At 39.7% G+C, this 18,782-nt stretch overlaps 2 protein-coding genes across 11 annotated transcripts in view; one reads left to right on the forward strand and one right to left on the reverse strand.

Moving 5' to 3' along the window:
• LOC110259416 (uncharacterized) overlaps positions 1 to 18,782 on the reverse strand; it is a 171,559-nt gene that overhangs the window by 37,380 nt on the left and 115,397 nt on the right. The gene's annotated exons all lie outside the window — the stretch shown is intronic.
• LOC110259415 (uncharacterized) overlaps positions 1 to 18,782 on the forward strand; it is a 56,240-nt gene that overhangs the window by 10,570 nt on the left and 26,888 nt on the right. For 2 of the 4 annotated variants that reach the window (XR_014838204.1, XR_014838203.1), the window contains exon 3: positions 3,873 to 4,008. The exons of 1 other annotated variant lie outside the window; for it this stretch is intronic. The gene's annotated coding sequence lies outside the window, so the exon portion shown is untranslated. Of the gene's footprint in view, positions 1 to 3,872; positions 5,492 to 18,782 lie in introns of those variants that run through there. One more of the 4 variants, XR_014838202.1, reaches the window with a different exon arrangement.

An 18,782-nucleotide genomic window follows, 5' to 3' on the forward strand; every position in this document is an offset into this window, starting at 1 on the left:
AACTCTTTACTCCATCCACCCTACTAAATCTCCTTTGATAATGCTTTTGTGTAAAAAGTTTTGTGATTTGGGAAACTCAAAGAGGACAAGGGGAACATATGGTGATTATACATGTTTTTAAAAGTATGCATCCTCCTGAATCTTTCTTTGGACTTCTAAGCAAGTCCAAAGAGCCTATAATGTGAAGATATTGGTAACCCCAAATTGTCTGTAGACCTATCTTCCTTCCTTGGGAGACAGGATTTAGCAAGGATCAACTGGTTCACTTGCTTGTATTTTGAGGAGATAAACCAATCCTAGCCTATCACACAAGCGTATATAACTCAGGGTTACTGTGAAAGAGTTATTTTCCTGCATGTGACTAGGCAGCTTTGGAGAAAGTAGAGAAGCTTGGTGAAATGGCTATGCATGAAGCAAATTCAAGAGATTGGGGGAGGAAGAGTGGAACCTGGAAGGCTGAATATAATATTACAGTCATACAATGCACTGGGGGAGGGGACAAAAGAAAAGGTCTGCTGTGGTGTGGGTCTAAGGAGCATGCCGGAGAGACTTGGGCAGAGAGGCAGGGCCGAATACAAAGAGGATTTATGAGAGTGTTACTATGTGCAGGGGGCAGTGTCAAACATTCCTTAATCTCCCTTTTAAAAACTTGAGTAAATTTTATAAGACTGACTAATGTTTTTGGTTTGAATGGATTATAGCTCACACTATTGCTTTAAAAGTGACTTGTGGGTGACTGTCAGGACTCTACAGAAAGCTTTGTGAGGGGGAAATTGTAACAATTCACACAATTCCTTTTGCTTCTCAAGTTGTGGGAAATTACTGCTCAAAATTCCCCTCTTTTCGACTTAACCTTAAGATATCTTTTTCTTTGCAAGAGCTCTGATCATCACTCCAGACCTTGCACTGGGGCAGTTTCAGAATCACTACTGCTCTTCCTCAATGCCTAGTATAGCATGGCTGGGAGGCAGCTAGTGGAGTTTTTGTTTTTTATTATTTTTTTATTAAAGTATAGTTGATTTATAATGTTCCTTCAGTTTCTCCTATAGAGCAAAGTGATCCAGCCTAAATCACATAAATACATAAATACATTCTTTTTTTTTTTTTTCTTCATACTATCTTCCATCATGTTCTAACCCAGGAGATTGGCAACAGTTCCCTGTGCTGCACAGTTAGAACCCCATTACTTATCCATTCTAAATGTCATAGTTTGCATCTACAAACCCCGAACTCCCCATCCATTCCCTTATCCCCCCCGCCCCCACCCCCGGCCCGGCAAACACAAGTCTACTCTTCATGTCCATGATCTGTTTCTGGTACTCACAGACTAGTCTTAGGTTCAAGAGAGATATGGGCTAGGACTCATCTGTTCTCAAAGGGGAAAATGACACTAAATAATTTTCCCCTGACCCGGAGTCTATTGGCCATATTCCTGCCATTTTTTCTCTAGCTTTCTCATACTCCAAATCCTCTTGAAAAGGAAAAAAAAAAAATGGACACTAATATTTTAAGCATTTACAAGACAGCTATCAGGCTGAACACATGATATGAGTTAAGATTGGGCCCGCATATCTCCACAGATATCCACCAAGGACACAATAGACTAAAAAACTTCACCTGATTATGAGCCATTTGGAGCATTGCTGCATTCTACAGCAGTCCAGCCATAAAGATTTGAGCCATGAAGACTGATTTTGATTAGAGGGTTTAAACAGCCATATTGATTTAGAGACATCCTGGAGGACCTAGTTCAAGTTTATACCAGCCCCAGAGAGTCAAGGGAGGGGGCAGTTATTTTTTAAGAATTTCCTGGAGTTCCCATCATGGTTCAGTGGTTAACAAATCCAACCAGGAACCATGGGGCTGAGGGTTCGATCCCTGGCCTTGCTCAGTGGGTTAAGGATCCAGCATTGCCGTGAGCTGTGGTGTAGGTCACAGATGCGGCTCGGATCTGTCATTGCTGTGGCTCTGGCGCAGACCAGTGGCTACAGCTCCCATTAGACCCCTAGCCTGGGAACCTCCATATGCTGCCGGAGCGGCCCAAGAAATCAAAAAGACCAAAAAGAAGAAAAAAAAAAAAAAAAAAGCGGGGGGGGGGGGGAATTTCCTAATTGACAATTATAGACTATATACCTTAAAAATCATCTCGAAATCCACCCACCAGGATTTTCATCTTAAAAATCCATCTTGAAATCTATTTAGCATGGTATCTGGGAAACAGGAAGACTTTCACAAAATAGAGCTAGTATCTCTCCCTGAATTATTTCGAAAACCTGTTTTAGGATGGAGGAACGATAATCCAGAATTTTTTTGTCAGGGATCATCTTGATCAGAAGAAATCAGCTTGGATGATTCCTGACTGCTATGAATTGTCTAGATCCAAAGCCAAATGGGTTCAGATTCAAAGCATTCCCAAACTGTTAGGTTAGTAAATAGGTGACAGGAGGTCAGAACGTACTCTGGCCCACTGTGGCTGTTAACTGTATTGGTACCACTTAGGGACAAGCTGATACTCCAACTTAGATAATATCATGTATATGACTTCAGTGATGAGCACTGTTCAGAAAGCAACTGAGATTTAGATTCAAGGCATATCTAGGAATGTTGAAAAATCTTTTACTTTTCAAGAAAAGAAAAGACCATACAAGGATTAAAAGGATTGTAAATGGGCAAATAGCATTAAAACGTAGCTGACTTTCAGAACAAGGTGGACATTTACTGATGAGAAAACTAAAAGTATAAATAGCTTTGTAGTTCATTATCGTGTGGGGTTAGTAGTGTTCAAAATAATTTTGATTCTTAAAGAGAAGGAACATTATGAATCCAGGATAAAAATAAAAGATGGTCTATTAAAATAGTGGTTTAGGGAGTTCCCATCGTGGCTCAGTGGTTAACGAATCTGACTAGGAACCATGAGGTTGCGGGTTCGATCCCTGGCCTTGCTCAGTGGGTTAAGGATCTGGCGTTGCTGTGAGCTGTGGTGTAGTTTGCAGACACGGCTCGGATCCCGCGTTGCTGTGGCCCTGGTGTAGGCTGGCGGCTACAGCTCTGATTTGACCCCTAGCCTGGGAGCCTCCATATGCCGCGGGAGCGGCCCAAGAAATTGCAAAAAGCCAAAAAGCCAAAAAAAAAAAAATAAAATGGTTTAGGAGTTCCTGTCGTGGTGCAGCAGAAACGAATCTGACTAGGAACCATGAGGTGGCAGGTTCGCTCCCTGGCGTCACTCAGTGAGTTAAGGATCCCACGTTGCTGTGGCTGTGGTGTAGGCTGGCAGCTACAACTTTAATTGGACCCCTAGCCTGGGAACCTCCATATGCCGAGGGTGTGGCCCTGAAAAAGGACAAAAAAATAAAATGAAATAAAATAAAATAAAATAGTGGTTTAATGAAAGGTTATTTGTTTTTATTTTAAAATCTTAAAGCACATAGTAGTCTTATCTTAAATAAACAGTTACTAACCTTCAGTTGTAAAGTGATTTTCAATAATCAGAAGAGGCAAAATATTCAATAAAATTTCCTAATACAAATAATAATATTTACAGAGATTATATAAAAGGTGAGTTTTTTTTTACTGAAACTATTCAAAGGAAGTTGCAAATTAAGAATTTACCAAAAATAGAGTAGGAAACTATTTTATTAGAAGTAAAGCAAAGTGAAGGCTTCAGCTGCCCAAAGTCACACACCAGTGATTTAATTGGAAAGATCTTTTCTTATAAACAGGATTAATTCCAATTAATGGAAAATTCAAATTATGCTTATAAACACTAACAAAATGCTATCATTCCATAGCATATTACTTGTGCAGCATCTATCCTATAAGACATTTTATAAATAACAAAGGTTCATTAATTTTGCTAATTCTCCATTTTATAGATGAAGAAACTGAAGCATAAAGCATCTAGAAGACAAGCCACTGCAAGTTTCTGAAAAAACTGAAAAAATTCCTTTTGTTCATGGTATTCCCCCAGGGGGAAAAAAATTTAAAAGCAAGCCCCAAGTAGCACAAAAAAATGATAAAAGGAAAAGTTTTATAAGGGTATACAGCAGCAATCCAGAAGAGAGGTGAACTTGAAAGAAAGAAATAAATGTTTACAAATTGCAAAGACTTAAATTCCCTTCTCTCTGGCCCTTCTAATAAGGTAGGACCCCAAGGGACTACCTTATCCAGGAAAAAAAGCATCTTGACAGGAAGGCTCAGATTTGCAGTTCTTGACGCTCTCTTCTTTTTTTTTTCTTTTTTTTTTTTTTTGTCTTTTTGTCTTTTGTTGTTGTTGTTGTTGTTGCTATTTCTTGGGCCGCTCCTGCGGCATATGGAGGTTCCCAGGCTAGGGGTTGAATCGGAGCTGTAGCCACCAGCCTACGCCAGAGCCACAGCAACGCGGGATCCGAGCCGCGTCTGCAACCTACACCACAGCTCACGGCAACACCGGATCGTTAACCCATTGAGCAAGGGCAGGGACCGAACCCGCAACCTCATGGTTCCTAGTCAGATTCGTTAACCACTGCGCCACGACGGGAACTCCTTGACGCTCTCTTCTTTAGCAGCTTGATACAAAGCTTAGATTTGTAGTTCTTGATACCCTCTTCTTTAGCTCTTAGCAGATATTTAGCATCCTATGCCGTTGTTGACACCACCAGCCACAGTATGACCTGGCAAAGTGGAATTCCTCTATGGAGGTCTATCCTCAAGTCATAGGGCCAGCTCAGCCCCTGACCCACTGTACTGGGACTGAGATCTCTATCAGAAAAAGCCCACAGCCCAGCAGGTAGGAGCAAAAGACTGTCAGACCAACCAGCAGAGATCTATATACCTGGCGAGATTTTCTATGATAACCCAGAAGCCATGGTTGTAAGTGATTGTCTCAGGCTGTATGGGGGAAAGGGGTTGAGAGAGAGAGCAAGAAAGAGAACAGAAAAGGAAAGCCCAAGGGACCTTTGTTGTTGCTACCTGCCTGCCCTCAGGAGGACATCCTGTACCCAGAAGAGCCTAGGGCAGGAGACAAGCACCAAAAGATGTGGCTGGGGAGGAAGGAAGGGCCAGGTCACCGAGGACCTGCATAGCTTTCCGTATTGAAGAGCTCAGATTTCATCCAGAAGGCATCTGGAAGCTGATGAAGATTTTTAGCAGAGAAATGCCCTTGAGAATGGTCCTTCTGGCCGGCTGCAACACAGAGTGAAGTGAGCGATAACAGCCTATTTCATCATTGTAGTAAAGTATCTGCTGCAAAATAACTCCACCGGTGCTCGATATATAAACCTGTTGACTGGATGAATGAATGAATGATCGAATGAATCATTTTAGTGGGGAGAAAGAGGAGCCTGGCAAAGAACTTACTTTGTTGATGGTTGCCAACAATACCTTCATCATAAGACAAATGAGATTTCTTAATGTATAAGGAGGGGGGCACACTGTCTACTTGGTAGGATTGATTATGCTTTTTGGTTGCTTTTATTATGGAAGCAGAAATAAAGACAAGTAAACTATTAACAAATTGTGGCTGGTATCATGTGAGAAACAGGGGCCAAGATAGAGAAGAACAAAGAAGACCTGTTTTAGAGGATATGATTGGAGAAAATCTCCCTCAGACTATGGTCTCTAAGCAGAGCCCTAAAGGAGGAGATGGATTGGACAATGGGAAGAACCAAGGAAAGAGATTTACAGTGAGAGGAATAGCTTATGTAACGGTTCGGAGGCAGGAAAGAACTCATTTTGTTCCCCAAATGGCAAGCAGACCAGAGTGAACCGAGAGCCCTTCTGAGGAAATAACCCAGGCAGGGCCAGATCCCTCAGGGCAGGGAGATCAGGAGCTGAGCGCTCCATTCCGCCAACCCCCTTTCCTGGTCCGGCAGGAGGAATGAAAGGCATCTATAAGAGGTAGCAAAGCAAACAAGCAACTGGAAGAATGAGGGGAATTTCAGACCAGTTTTATTCTAGACCTTCCCCAAAGGGATGACCACATTCTAGAAACTCACTAAAGGGAAAAGAGTACATGTATCAAAGATAAAGACTTCAACTCTGTCAAAGGAGATGCATGGGAAGTCAGATTCCTGGGCAACAAGTCTTCCTCCAAATGAAAAGTCTCACTCACCCAACACATGCAAAGAGAGGTTTTTTTTTTTGTTTGTTTTTCCTTCAACATTTTAAACCATCCCAAAATAAAACTGCCAAGGGGGAAAATGTCAAAGAAAGAAACAAGCAGGAGAAAAAGCTTCCAAGACAGTGTAGAGCAAGGGGAGGTACAGAGCAAGTCAGCAAAGGGAGATTGGCTCTCTCTGCCCCTACTCAATGCTCCCCATCTCCTTCATCCTAATGGAGTCTGGACACTGAGTAGAGGGTTAGGTGGCCCAGAGGGAAGAGAAATTTTTCCTCCTTTCCTTTTTTGAACTTGGTGTATGTTGTATTTTTCTCCTGAACAAGGTACACCTGCACAGGAAGTTTCCCTGACAGTGGGGGGAATGGCCTTTTCTTTTATTCTGTTTGATAATTCTCCATTCAAGTTCTTGAAGTTCTTTTGCCCGCAGCCCCGAGGTTCCATAACTTGTTTAGGAAGAAACATTTTGTAGCTGAAAGCAGATGGGATCCCAGTAGTAGGGGGAGGGAGTGTGTGTCCAGAGAAACTGGGAAAGTCTCTGAGATCTGCTTGTATCTTGGGGACCTCTGACTGACGGGTGGGGCATCTCCTACCTGGGGCTCCTCTACACTCAGCATAATGAGAGTGGGGAAAGTCTCAGATCCACCATTTACACTACATGACCTTGAGCTAGTTACTAGGGAGGTCAAAAACTAACTTTTCTATAACTGTGTTTTGCCAAGAATGAGGATCCCATTAATGGGTCATAAACTCAATTTATAGGTTTGACAAACATTTTAAAAAAGATTAGAACAGAATAGAAAACGATAGAGTTCTTTGCATATGATAAAGGTGAAGTATTTTCCATAAAGCTTGTCTCAGATGTGTGTGATGTGTGGGGATGTGTACATGTGTATATGGGGGGGATATATACACACATGTGTTTACTAGCTGCAAGGTCAGACGCATCGCTTATTATGAATAGTGATTAAAGAAGTTTGAAAAATACTGATAACTTAGGTTCTAGCTCCCATTCCCACTCAGAAGTAGGAAAAAGTTAAAATTGTACGTTCAACACTACTCAACATCTTTCACCTTCCAGGTGAATTTTGGGTGAGTTTTTACAATCCATTCTCCCCCCCCCCGCCCTTTTTTTTTGTCTCTTCTATGGCCGCATTCACAGCATATGGAGGTTCCCAGGGTAGGGGTCTAATCGGAGCTGTAGCCGCCAGCCTATGCCAGAGCCACAGCAACACAGGATCCGAACCACATCTGCGACCTACACCGCGGGTCATGGCAACGCCAGGTCCTTAACCCACTGAGCGAGGCCAGGGATCGAACCCACAACCTCATGGTTCCTAGTTAGGTTCATTAACCACTGCGCCACAATGGGAACTCTGATTCTCCCCTCCCCTTTAACTTCCTTCTTCCTCCCCTTTAACTTCCTTCTTGTTTCTCCTCTCTTCCTTCCGCTGGTCAGTCTCCATGTCAGTGCTTGGTTTCAAGGGAATCAGAGCTTCAAGCAAACTGACCAAAAACAAAACTCTAACTTACTTAGAGGGGGAAAGGTAGCAGGAAATGCTTTTAAAATAATATTCCACACTACATATAGATTCTATATGTTTATAGTTTTTTTTTTTAATCTGTTAAGTATGATAAAGATCAGATAAATTTCATATTTGAATGCCTGCCACATTTTAGGTACTGGATAGATGTGAAGTTGTTCCCTCTTTGGGCATTTACTTGCTCAAAGAATTTCTCTAAACTAGCCCTTGCCCTCTGGGAACTTAGGCTGGGATGTGGATGTGCATGGTACATAGAGACGACAAAATGAAAACAAATCAATACATCAATGGAGTGGAAGGTATTTATATCATACTCAGATCAAGTGCGTTTTATGGCCCATGGCCAAGGGTCTAAGATACCTCAGCTGATGAATCCCCCAGGAAACTAGTTCCAATACATTTAGATTTAAAAACAAATACTGAAATACAACTGCAGGGGCACAGGCAGAGCTAACCAACCCTGAGCAAAAATGAGAGTGGCAAAATGTCTGTTCCTAAGCCCCCTGCCTGTCCTGCTCCCTCATTCAGAGCCTAGTTACAGTCCTCACACTGAGCATGCAGTTGCCCTTATGCTCCTTTCACAGACCAACCCCCAACCACTCTGAGAAGATTCTGATAGCCTGTAAAATAATTGAAGTGTTTCTGTAGAACTATGCTCTCTCCTCTCTGCCTCTCTCTCTCTCTCTCTCTCTCTCACACACACACACAGACACAGACACAGACACAGACACACACATTCTCCCCTTAAATTTCCAACAGGATCAAGGGATCTGAAGGAAACTTAACTTAGCTCCTTAATACCTTAGCAGGTGAGGAGTGGGGGAGAAGGAGAAGAGGGCCCACAGGGGATGCCCTCTCCAGCTAAAGACCCTTTGACCTGGCTCTGAAGCAACTGAGATAGAGGAAGATGCCTTCACCCTTCCAGGATAGAAGGTTGCCCAGTGAACAGGAACTGAAAGGCCTCAACTCACCCCACCACCACCAGGTCATTATACCTTAATCTGTCTCCATCTTTACCGCTATATTGGTCAAGCTTCTCTGGAGGGACAAAACAGAACCAAACAGAACAGAACCAAAGAGGGAAGCAGGGATTGGGGTGGGGGAGAGGAAAAAGAGAGAGAGAGAACAAATTGAGATTTATTTTACACTATTTGCTCACCTGATTATAGAAAGGCAAGTCCAAAATCTACAAGGTGACCCAGCAAGGTTGAGACCCAGAAAATAGCCAATGTTAGAGGTGAAGGCTGTTTGCTGGCAGAATTCCTTCTTAGTCAGGGGAAGTCAGCCTTTTGTTCTCCTCAGACCTTCAACTGATTGGAGGAGGCCCACTCACACGGAGGGCAATCTGCTTTACTCAAAGTCAAGCAATTTATATGTAAATCTCACTTAGAAATACCCTCATAATAATATCCAAAATAATCTTTGACCAATTAAGTGGCCCAGCCAAGTTGACACATAAAACTAATTGGAGGGCAGGATGTTTTCCTCTATACATTCAGTTCTCAGATTTCTTGGTTTCAGAACACTTTTATACTCTTAAAAATTAAGAATGTAAAAAAAGGTTTTAATCAGGAGTATGAGATTAACATATGCCCACTACTGTATACAAAATAAACAATAAAGACTTAGCACAGGGGACCGTATACTCAATATTTTGTAATAACCTATACAGGAAAATAATCTGAAAAAGAATATATACATATGTATACATTTATATATATAACTGAATCACTTTGCTGTACATGAAACTAACACGTTATAAATCAACTGTATTTCAATAAAAATAAAATAAATTTTTAAAAGAATGTAAAAGAGGTTTTGTTTATGTCGTATCTGTAGGTACTGCACTTTAGAGAAATACATATATTAGAAACAAAAATGAGAGACTTAAATATATATTGATGAATTCCTTTCAAAATAATAATCCTAACAAATCAGTTAGCTTAACATATTTTTATTTAAAGAAAAAAAAAAAAACTGTTTTCCAAAACAAAAATAATTGGTGAGAGTGTGTCACTCATTTATATTTTTTGCAAATCTCTGTAATGCCTGGCTTAATAGAATATGGTAGGATTCTCATATCAGCATCTGTTTTTTTTTTTTTTTTTTTTGGCTGCACCTATTGCATGTGGAAGTTCCTGGGCCAGGGATCAAACCAGCACCACAACAGCAACCCGAACTGCTACAGTGACAATGCTAGATCCTTAACCTGCTGCACTCCAAGGGAACTCCTGCATCTGTATTTTACCCTTGGTGCTGTTTGTTTTGGCTAAAATGCATGAAGAAAACCTAGTCTCATATGAATATGTAGCCAGAAAAGGGAAGAGTTGCCCAGGACTCCTCAGACCACACTTTGAGAACCACTGGTGTCACAGAACTACCTCTACTATGACTCAGAAGTCCCAGGTCCTGCTATGCCAGTAACCAGCTGTGCAACCTTAAGGAAGTCATTAAACTATTCTGAATTGAAGCTTTCTCATGCAAACAAGGAAAGCAATTAACATATTTTTGAACACCTACTATGTGCCAGTCACATTTCATTTAACTGAATCTTCATAGCAATTTATAATGTAAGCAGTTATGTGGTGATAAGTGCTTAATTTTGGAGGGGGGGAAATTCGTCCAAGATGCTCACTTGAATGTGACTTACATTGTCAAATGGCACCTCAAGCCCCATTCACCAGTTTAACCTACTGCCTGTGTGGGCCAATGCAGCCCTAATTACTTCTTTCTCACAAAGGATGGTGAGGAAGGGGAAGAGATGAAGCAGAAGAGAAAGAACCAAAATTAAATTTGAAGAGTGAAACAGGTGTGCCAGAAGCAAAGGGGAGGGGCAAGGGCTAGCCATGCCATGAAGTCCAGGGGTTAGGGTTAGCATGCTGACCTAGGGGAGCCCTAATTTGTAGTTATTTGCCAATTTTTATGGTGGCCTAAATGAGACCACATGGTCAACTTTAAACGACCAACCTGACATTTAAACAAGGAATTAGAAGGACAGGTGCACAATTGGCTCTCAAGAGCCAGTCCCAATATGACCTTCTGCTTCTTGTAGCAGAAATGAGAAACTGAGGCTTAAGTGATTAAATGACTTGACTGAGAACATGCAAGCATCCCTGGTACATGAAACAAAGTAAATCTCAGATTATATTTAGTATGAACCCAGTTACATTAAAAAAAAATTTTTTTTAGGACCACCCCTGTGGCATATGGAAATTTCCAGCCTAGGAGTCACGAATTGGAGCTGTAGCTGCCGGCCTATGCCACAGCCACAGCCACAGCAACACTAGATCCCAGACATGTCTGTGACACAGCTTTTGGCAACTCTGATCCTTAACCCACTGAGCAAGGACAGGGATCAAACCTGCATCCTCATGGATACTCATCAGGTTCTTAATCCACTGAACCACAAAGGGAACTCATAAAAATCTTTTTTTAAAAATACATCTGTGTTTAAATTAACTGTCGGTAAATGATAGGAAAAGGTCCAGACAGCTATACTCTAAACTATACGTACTAATTTACTGGGGGAAAAGAAATACGACAGGAGTGAACATGATAAAGAATTTTTATTTTTTTACTCTATATTTCTGTATTTTTAGTTTTACAATAAGACTGTAATTATGTATTCCTTATATAATCTAAAATGAAACATTTTTCAAAAAGACTTAGGAATATGATTAGATATTTAATTATACAGGCTTAACAAAAATGGTTCAAAATTTTCAATAGGGGACTGTGGAGGGAACTTGTAAGCACCAGAGAAAGAAGAGCGTGAGAGAGGAAAAAAACAAAAAAAAAAAAAAACCAAAAAACGAAAACAAAAACAAAAAACTACATTGATATAGTGCCTCCTCTTTTAGGTCCCTTAGCAAATTCTCTTTTCAAATAATTTCTCTCCAGTGGCTAAACCTGAAGTATCAAATATAAAATGTCTTATATTCTCTGGCTAATTGGAATGGCCAATAGCTTTTTGAGAAGACTAATATTAAAATGAACCTTGAATCCCATGTACAAGCCAGGGTTCAGGTCTCAGTTTGTCAATACTTACGGAACCACTTAGCTCAATCTGGGGTCAGCACAAAGCAAGCTTCAAATTGTTCACCTCTTATTTTCCAGGTGTGTGTGTGTGTGTGTGTGTGTGTGTTGTATGCATGAGTATGTACATGTATTGATGGAAGTGCTTTGGTGACCTGAGCTAAGTGAGGAAGAATAGAAAGGCACCCTGCCAAGATCGTTTTCTCCCATGTTCCACAAAGTAATGATTAACTTGACCTGACAGATTCTTCCTCTAAGGGTAAGAGTCACCAATATCGTAACATAAATTAATTTACTTAAGGCAATTGTCTTGTCTTTTTCCTTATCACAAAAACTTAAAGAATAGGAAAAGTAATTAGGGAGGAAGAAAAAAGTTTTTTGTAGTAGGAGGCACCAAATTTGGGTAAGGGGAGGGGCCCCTAGAGTGGTTTGGTAGAAAATCAGCCTGGATGTGAATCTGGGCTTTGTCATTTGCTGGTATTGCATCCTAGAGTAAACTTCTTAACCTCTCCGATTTCCTTTACCATAATATAGTATTGCATACATTTCATAATTCACAGAGAGGAAAGAAAATGAGTTTGCAATCATTGAGGCACTATGACCTGGATGAAGGTGGTGTAGTGATGGTGATGCAATGATATCAAGGATTATGAGAGCATGACATTAAACTACACTTACTGCTCCCAAATTACTTTCACATTCATCCATTCACATTTTTTCTCCCCATAATGCCCTGGGGGTACACCGAGATGGCAAACAAGTCAGAATTTATCACCTGAGTTCATCCAAAAAGCTGTGAACATCAGAACTGGGGGAGAAGGGATTCAAAATATCAAGTTTCTAATCTACAGGTTTCCACTCTATCTGAAAGGAGAGTATTCCTACGAAACCTGTCGTAAGCTGAAATGGCATGTCGTGAAGAAGCAATTATCTTTTTAAATAAAAGTGAAAATCCGGTTAATGAAAACAAGTACTAAAACAGGTCTGCCATAAAAGAAAACTGGTGTCCATCAACCTTTCGAAAGGAAAGTCACGGATACCTGTCTTTCAGATTCATCACAACTTTTGATGCGCTCTTTAGTGTCTGAAGAAATAAAGATTTTGCTATTAAAAGGAAGAGTGAACTATATTATTTTTCCTAAGACTATGAGTTAGTATCACAAAAAGTATCCCTTAATACCATAACTCAGGTAGAAGCACCACATTCCAAGTAGCAATAATGAAAATCCAACCAACTCAACAACGTTCAACCAAACAACGGTTTGGATGGTTTGGTTGTTCATCCAGACAACCAGGTAAACTGTCTCTGTACAATGGCCACTTTCCCCTTCCACTAAACATTATTGTAAAATATTTGAAAACCTAAATTAAAATAGTTGCTGTAAAAGCAGACATAAAGGATTAAAATAAAAATGGCAAGGACAACCACCAGCAAAAGCATTGTAGAGCCGGCAAATATTACATTTAACCCCACATGAATTCTCTGAAGGAATTTAACACAATTTCTCCCATTCTAACTCAAAAATTAATTTCCGTATATTGTCCTTGATATTTGGATTGGGAATGAAAAGGAGAAAACCGGTGAAAGTGTGAAGATTTTATATGAATTAATCAACCAACGGTTCAGACACTGGGGAGTGAAGATTAAACTTTATAGTTTAGAAACCCAAGGACAGTACTTTTTCTCATGAATGTAGCTCACATCAAAAAGTCTCCACTGGCATCTGTCTCTCATTTACAACATTCAAGTGAAGAAATAATTTTTATGACATCCCAATGAGAAGATACAAAGAGGTTAAACATTTTATAGAAAAGTCAAGGGAGAGTCAAAATTAGAACTAAATGGTCCCCCAGTCCTGGCACTGACTGGATTCTAGATGAGAAGATAATTTTGTCCCTCTGTCCACCCACATTAAAGCCTAAACAGATGAGACAATTTGGCCTCAAGGCTTGCATGTAGGTTTGTCCGCCCTGTTGTTCCCCAGGCCTAGTCAGAAGTAGTCTATGGGACTGAGGTATGAGTTGGCCTACATGCTTCACTGGGTGGTGAAAAGCTTACTTTGTAAGGATTGTCTATTCCTGACATCATAGACAATCTGAACCTTTTCTCGAGAAAAATCTAAAAGGAAATGTGTGAGCAAGTGAACCTATAGGATCTGCCAGGCTTCATCACTTTCAAGCACCAGTTGACTTACAAACAATCCAGAATACCATATGCTATGATGAGGAGTCAAGTTCTGTATCCCACAGAGTAGGCAAACTTTTCATTTCTGTCATACAAAATCAAGTTGGCAGATTTGACATAAAGAGTATGCTACGGGTAATTCATTCTGTGCTGGACTTTAAGGCCCTTGGGAATATGGTGATTTTTTTTTTTTTTTTTTTTTTTTGCACACCTTTCTCAGACTCCCATATAACTTAGCCTGAGGTAGATGTTCTTTCTATGTATTCAATCAACAATCATCATCAGATAACTTCTCTGTGGTTAACCAGTTTGAAGAAAAAAAGTATAAGATGTGGTCTTTACCGAAGACTTCACAATGGAACTGAGCTTATGAGAAACAGCTAAAATCATGCGCACAGTATAATGTTATACAAAGAAACCATGCACCTAAGAATTAAGAAAGGGTCAGCATGACTTTAGGACTGGAAACCTTAAAGAGAAGTAGCGTCCTCTGCTTTTTGAAGCTTTCTAAATAGTCTATTCTTTCATTCTTTCTATAAGCAGAAAACCCCAAATTGAATGGGATCTGTGAGCACTTAAAGACATTGAGAATTTTCCACTTCTGGGAAAATGGAGTAGATGTACTTTTCCCTCTTCCTCCCACTAAATGCAATTCAAAACCCTGGACCTTATATGTAAAACAAACATAAGACTCTGAAAGGCAGAGAGAAGAGGGGAACTTAATAGGACCTCAGGATCCAAGGAACCATGCAGTGGTGGGTGCTCTGGATTTCCTTTTGGCCCATTTATCCCAGACTTGGAGCTGAAGAAGACAGCAGTCCAGAAACACCAAGGAGAACAGGTGAAGAAAGCTCCAAAAAATCCTGCTCTCTGTAGCAAAAGGGCAAGGAGAGGGGCAGCCAGGAAAGACTGAAAACTTTTTGACAACAACTGCTCTACTCCGGTGAAACACCAAAGAAAACCTGTGGCCTCAGCCACAGCCATACCAGCAAAAGCCAAGTGGGACCCTAGAGTTCCACCCTTGAGAAGCTGTGATAGGAAGCCTAATAGTCCTGCCAGGTGGGATCCGACAAGGCAAACAGAGAGCCAGGACTTTCATCAGGGCAGAGGTCCCCCTGTATCCTGGGCAAGGGGTACACAGGATCTCTCTATTATTTCTCACTGCTGCATATGAAGCTCCAACTATCTCAAAATAAAAAAGTTTAATTTAAAAAAATAATGGAATTGAGTCACTTTTGACATGTGAGGTGTCTCTATTGGGAAAGGAAATTTCATTTGTTGGATAATTCAAAATAGTAATCTGAAAATTAGGAGAGTGTATTAGTTTCTTGCGGCCACTCTAAGTCACCACAAACTTGGAAACTCAAAGCAACAGAAATTTATTCACTCACAGTTTTGGATGCCAGAAGTCTGAATTAGTATCAATGTGTGGGAAATGAGGGTGTCAGTGGCTTCTAGATCTGCTGAGATTTCTTGGCTTGTGGCCACAACATCCCAAACTTAAAATCTCTTTCTGCTTCATCTTCATGTTACCTTCTCCTCTGTGTGTATGTTAATTCCTACTCTGCCTCTCATAAAGATGCTTTGTGTGACACACACCTACAGTCAATCTTTGACAAAGGAGGCAAGATTGTACAATGGGGAGTTCCTCTTGCGGCACAATGGAAATGAACCTGACTAGTATCCATAAGGACGTGGGTTCTATCCCTGGCCTTGTTCAGTGAGTCAAGGATCCAGCGTTGCTGTGATCTGTGGTATAAGTCCAGACACGGCTTGGATCCTGTGTTGCTGTGGCTGTGGTATAGGCCCACAGTTGTAGCTCCAAGATTTGACCACTGGCCTGGGAACTTCCATATGCCTTGGGTGCAGCCCTAAAAAGCAAAAAAAAAAAAAAAATGTACAAGGGAGGAGTTCCTGTTGTGGTGCTGCAGAGGAATCGAATCCGACTAGGAGCCATGAGGTTGTGGGTTCAACCCCTGGCCTCACTCAGTGGGTTAAGGATCTGGCATTGCTGTGAGCTGTGATGTAGTTCGCAGATACAGCTCAGCTCTGGCATTGCTGTGGCTCTGGAGTAGGCCGGCAGCAACAGCTCTGATTCGACCCCTAGCCTGGGAACCTCCATATGCCTCAGGTGCAGCCCTAAAAAGACAAAAAAAAAAAAAAAAAAAAAAAATGTTCGATAGAGAAAAAAGACAGTCTCTTTAGTAAATGTAGTAAATGGCTTTGGAAAGATGGACAGCTACATGTAAATCAATGAAGTGAGAACATTCTCTCATACCATACACAAAAATCTACTCAAAACGGCTTAAAGATTTAAGTATATGGCATAACACCATAAAACTCCTAGAAGAGAACATAGGCAAAACCTTCTCTGACATAAATCATAGCAATGTTAGGTCAGTCGCTCAAGACAATAGAAATAAAAGTAAAAATAAACAAATGGGGCCTAGTCAAACTTATAAGCTTTTGCATAAACAAAATGAAAATTTAACCTATGGGCTGGGAGAAAATATTTGCAAATGATGCAACCATCAAGGGATTAATTTCCAAAATATACCAGGCAGTGTATACAACTTGATAACAACAACAATGAAAAAAAAAAATCTGGGCAGAAAATCTAAATAGACATTTCTCCAAAGAAGATATATAGGCGGCCAACAGACAATTGAAAAGATGTTCAACATTGCTAATTATTAGAGAAATGCAAATCAAAACCACAATGAGGTTCTCACACTGGTCAGAATAGCCACCATTAAAAAGTCTACAGATAATAAATGCTAGAGAAGGTATGGAGAAAAGGGAACCCTCCTATACCACTGGTGGGAATGTAAACTGGTGGAGCCACTACAGAAAACAGTATGGATACTCCTTAAAAGACTAAAAATAAAGTTACCATATGACACAGCAATCCCAATCCTGGACATGTATCCGAAGAAAACTCTAATTTGAAAAGACACATGTACCCCAATGTTCATAGCAATGCTATTTATAACAGCCAAGATATGGAAACAACCTAGGTGTTCCTCAACAGATGAATGGATAAAGAAGATGTGGTACATATACATAATGGAATACTACCCAGCCATAAAAAAGAATGACATAATGCCATTTGTAGCAACATGGATAGACTGTGGAGATTATCACAATAAGTGAAGTAAGTCAGACAGAGAAAAACAAATATTATATTGCATTACTTACATGTTGAGTCTAAAAAAAATGATACAAATGAACTTACTTACAAAACAGATATCTACTCAAAGACACAGAAAACAAGCTTATGGTTACCAAAAGGGAAAGGGGGGAAAAGGGATAAGTTGGGAATTTAGGATGAACAGATACACACTACTATATGTAAAACAGATAATCAACAATGAACTACTACATAAGGAACTATATTCAATGTCTTGTAATAAACTATAATGGAAAAGAATATGAAAAAGACTACATATATATATATATATATATATATATATATATATCACTGAATCACTTCAGAAACATCAGAAACTAACACAACAGTGTAAATTAACTATATTTCAATAAAAATAAATACATTTAAAAAGATACTTTATGTGATGTCATTTAGGGCCTACCTGCTAATCCTGGATAATCTCTCCTTCACACATTTCTTGATTTAATCATACCTCTACAATCCTTTTTCCATATTAGATTATATTTACAGATCTAGGAATTAGGATCTGATGTCATTTTATCAGAATATCTTATCAGAATAAAATATTATTCAGTGTGCTAAGCAATCCATTGTATGAATATGGTGTAATATATTTAACAAATCTACAATTTACAGGACACTTAGGGTGCTTTTCTTTTTTTGATTTCATATTATTCACTTTATATAGAGTGCTTTATGTATTTCTTTCAAGTAAGTAGCTCTCCTGGTACAAATATAATGCAATTACAGATACAGAATAAATATAACTGTGATCTTAGAAACATTGAGAGTAACAAAATTGAGTTGCGACCCCAGGAGATTAATTTATAAATATACATTGTCATATAGTCACATCATACTCTTGACCCATATAAATGGGGCCTTAAAGAATTCCTATTAGGGATCATCTTCCTTTCTGGAATTCAAAAATGTCTAAACATTTACATTTCATCACATACATAACTACATTAAAATACGGGTGATTATTGGTCACATATCGAATTAATGAACCCCTGATATCAGTGGTTATAATGTTATCTAGAGTCTTATCACAGTGACACAGTAACATTTGAGTTATTTTTTAAAAATACCATTATTATTATCATCATAGAACTTGGCATATCACTAAGCTTATGAAGTAGGAGTTCCCACGTAACCATGTGGGAAATGTGTTTTCCCCTGTGTTTCAAATGCAGAGTTGGGACCCTTGATGAAATGTTAAATAGGAAAAACAGAAGCCTCCACTTTGGTGTTGAGCCTACAGTACTGGGTTGTTGGGTTTTTTTTTTTAAGTTTTATTGAATTATAGTTGATTTATAGTATTGTGATAATTTCTGCTGTACAACAAAGTGATTCACTTATACATATATATATACACAGTGTTTTGTTCTTTACTATAAACATGAACAAAGGTATTTTTGTATTAGCAAATTTTTTTTTTTGAGCATCTACTGTGTGTCAACTTCTCTTCTAGGCACTAGGGATAAAGCAGTGAACAAACATGCAAAAAATCCCTCCCTCATGGAGTTTATAATCTACTAGGGGACGGGGGACATGGGCAAAGAACGAATGAGAGGTAGACATAGAATGTTAGTTGATGATATGTGCTATGGAGAAAAATTAAGCCTAGAAGAAGGATGGGGAGTCTTAGGATCTGCATGTGGCAATTTTAAATAGAATGACCAGGGAAGATCTCACTGAGAACGTGACATCACAGCAAAGACTGGAATGGGATGGGAGATCAAGCCCTATTCA

The sequence above is a fragment of the Sus scrofa genome, chromosome 2 (genome assembly GCF_054392235.1).
Source record: "Sus scrofa isolate SSC_HxYL_T2T_F1_AM1 chromosome 2, Sscrofa_HxYL_maternal_Yorkshire_Landrace_v2.0, whole genome shotgun sequence".
Classification (NCBI taxonomy): domain Eukaryota; kingdom Metazoa; phylum Chordata; class Mammalia; order Artiodactyla; family Suidae; genus Sus; species Sus scrofa.